Source organism: Silurus aristotelis, assembly GCF_946808225.1.
Source record: "Silurus aristotelis genome assembly, chromosome: 9".
Lineage (NCBI taxonomy): Eukaryota > Metazoa > Chordata > Actinopteri > Siluriformes > Siluridae > Silurus > Silurus aristotelis.
Window position 1 is genome coordinate 7338072 of NC_139582.1, and position 3846 is coordinate 7341917.

Sequence of the window (3846 nt, forward strand, 5' to 3'; positions counted from 1 at the left end):
CATTGTGTAAAATACTGAGATAAATGAATGTCAGAGAGCGCAATATGATGAATCTTAATTTCAATAAACACACTAATTCTTTTTTTTAGACCTGACTATGTTCTGCTTGTTTTTCAAGGGTTAACTGCAAAGATACCAAAAAGAAAAGAAAAAAGCAGGGTTTAACAAAACACTCTGAGTCTTGGGTTCCTTAATATAGCTGCTCTGCACTTTAATAACAGTTTCAGACTTGCACATTCAGTTATTAAGATGCATCAGCACTTAGAGGTCCTCATGCAATGGGTCACCATTGATTATAGATAGATTTATTCAATTTAAAGCGTGAACATGCATAAAATTTGTTTGTTTCCATTTGCACTATTTAAGAAAACTTTGTGGTAAAATACCCTAGTGAAACTGGATTATATCTGATCATGGAACAGTTTCTGAAAAAAAAAAAAGATAAAAGTCCAACTCCTCTATTTCATATCCTGTAGCAGCTATAAATTAGCTTAAAAAGCATTTTTTTCTTTCAGACCACAGCAGAAATAGTTTTAATTGCAGCAAAAGGTGTATGCACTAATATTAAATATATTATATAATGGCCTTAACACTATCAGAAGCACTGACCTACATTTACAACCTAAATTTTAATATTTGTTCCATGAAATTTTATTAATTTATTCCCAACAGTTCATTACCCTCATTTCGTAGTGTTTCTCTTGTTAACTGGCGGATTTTTCGTCCAATCAGATTTTAGCCTCTATGTGCTGCCATGTCAATCAAATCTGCCCAGGGCCTTCAGAATCAGTAGTGCTGGCCGTATTACCTTAGACTACATTAGCAATCAAATTTAAAATTCGCCTCACAGAGCCAGCTAGCTGGCCCAGAATAGCGTCAGCATTTTTCCATTCTCTGATTGGTTAATTAGAGGGAAACTGTTACAAACAATTTCAACTAGCAAAACACGTGTGTAGCTCTGCACACATTAATACATCAGAGTTAGAGTGGTGCAAATTATGAGTATGCATCTCTGGTGAGTAGGTTGTTTTTTGTTTACAATTTAAATGTTTTTGTCATGTTATTGATTCTGAACTGCTCCAGATGATGTAGGTGACACAGTTGTGGTTGTAGTGTAGAGGTTTGGAGCTTGCTTTAGTAAAATGGTATTTACCTTCCATATGTGAAATGCCTCTCGCTCTGTAATGCATGCGTTGTTATATTGAGTTTTTGTATTGTATTGATGGTTTCTATAATTGCGACATGATAATAGTGGTATTAAGAGGTGGATTAAATCGGGTAAGTCCCCACTGGAGGCCCAGGTACCAAATGCACGGCCGACCACTGATATATATATATATATATGCACACAGAAGAGAACCCATGGAAACAACACTTCCAAACACACCATACTTGTTCAGGCTTTTTCTGCACCTGGTTGCTACCTAGCCACTTTAACATATTGCTTTACCATTTTGGCAAACAATGACTGTGTAATATATCATGTGTTCATTTGACCACATTTAACAAGATTATTGTCCTGATAGGTAAAACCATAGAATTCAAAGCGGCAGAACTTTTATTTTCACATGACTAAAATCCAACATACAGTGGGTACGGAAAGTATTCAGACACCCTTAAATTTTTCACTTTTTGTTATATTGCAGCCATTTGCTAAAATCATTTAGGTTCATTCTTCTTCCTCATGAATGTACACATAGCACCCCATACTGACAGAAAAACACAGAATTGTTGACATTGTTGCAGATTTATTAAAAAAGAAAAACTGAAATATCACATGGTCCTAAGTATTCAGACCCTTTGCTCAGTATTTAGTAGAAGCCCCCTTTTGATCTAATACAGCCAGGAGTCGTTTTGGGAAAGATGCAACAAGTCTTTCACACCTGGATTTGGGGATCCTCTGCCATTCCTCCTTGCAGATCCTCTCCAGTTCTGTCAGGTTGGATGGTAAACGTTGGTGGACAGCCATTTTTAGGTCTCTCCAGAGATGCTCAATTGGGTTTAAGTCAGGGCTCTGGCTGGGCCATTCAAGAACAGTCACGGAGTTGTTGTGAAGCCACTCCTTCGTTATTTTAGCTGTGTGCTTAGGGTCATTGTCTTGTTGGAAGGTAAACCTTCGGCCCAGTCTGAGGTCCAGAGCACTCTGGAGAAGGTTTTTGTCCAGGATATCCCTGTACTTGGCCGCATTCATCTTTCCCTCGATTGCAACCAGTCGTCCTGTCCCTGCAGCTGAAAAACACCCCCACAGCATGATGCTGCCACCACCATGCTTCACTGTTGGGACTGTATTGGACAGGTGATGAGCAGTGCCTGGTTTTCTCCACACATACCGCTTAGAATTGAGGCCAAAAAGTTCTATTTTGGTCTCATCAGACCAGAGAGTCTTATTTCTCACCATCTTGGAGTCCTTCAGGTGTTTTTTAGCAAACTCTATGCGGGCTTTCATGTGTCTTACACTGGGGAGAGGCTTCCGTCGGGCCACTCTGCCATAAAGCTCCGACTGGTGGAGGGCTGCAGTGATGGTTGACTTTCTACAACTTTCTCCTATCTCCTGACTGCATCTCTGGAGCTCAGCCACAGTGATCTTTGGGTTCTTCTTTACCTCTCTCACCAAGGCTCTTCTCCCCCGATAGCTCAGTTTGGCCGGACGGCCAGCTCTAGGAAGGGTTCTGGTCGTCCCAAACGTCTTCCATTTGAGGATTATGGAGGCCACTGTGCTCTTAGGAACCTTAAGTGCAGCAGAAATCTTTTTGTAACCTTGGCCAGATCTGTGCCTTGACACAATTCTGTCTCTGAGCTCTTCAGGCAGTTCCTTTGACCTCATGATTCTCATTTGCTCTGACATGCATTGTGATCTGGAAGGTCTTATATAGACAGGTGTGTGGCTTTCCTAATCAAGTCCAATCAGTATAATCAAACACAGCTGGACTCAAATGAAGGTGTAGAACCATCTCAAGGATGATCAGAAGAAATGGAAAGCACCTGAGTTAAATATATGAGTGTCAGAGCAAAGGGTCTGAATACTTAGGACCATGTGATATTTCAGTTTTTCTTTTTTAATAAATCTGCAACAATGTCAACAATTCTGTGTTTTTCTGTCAATATGGGGAGCTGTGTGTACATTCATGACGAAGAAGAATGAACTTAAAGGATTTTAGCAAATGGCTGCAATATAACAAAGAGTGAAAAATTTAAGGGGGTCTGAATACTTTCCGTACCCACTGTATATATGATATGATGATGCTTCTCAAACTACGGTGTTGGGCCTAGTTATCGCATTTCAGGAATCGTGGATCAGTTTTAGGACATTGAAATACTTAAAAAGGTCATGTTGCCTTATCCCGATAAGGAAATGCCCTTGAAATGGGTGTTTCATCAAGACAACGACCCCCAACACACCAGTAAGCGAGAAGCACCTTGATTTCAGACCAGCAAGAATAACGTTATGGAGGGGCCTGGAATTCACAGGTGCCAAAGGTTGGTCGACTCCATGCAACACAGATGTGAAGCAGTTCTCAAAAACCATGGTTATACAACTAAATATTAGTTCAGTGATTCACAAGAAAGCTAAATTTTCAAGCATTTTTTAGTTATCACAGTAAATGTTTGACTTTGTAAAGAAACATGCAGAGACTGCTATATTTTTTTGAACAGCCTAATATTCTTTTTTTCTTACCTTTCTTTTAAATAATTTAATTAATTAGATCTAATCTACTTATACAGTAGTTACTATAAAAATTGGAATACAAACACAACACCTTAATTTTGAATGAAATGCACAATGGGTGATGGACAATGTAGAATGAAAGGACAGGTGAATTTATTATTAAGGCCCACTGATACAAA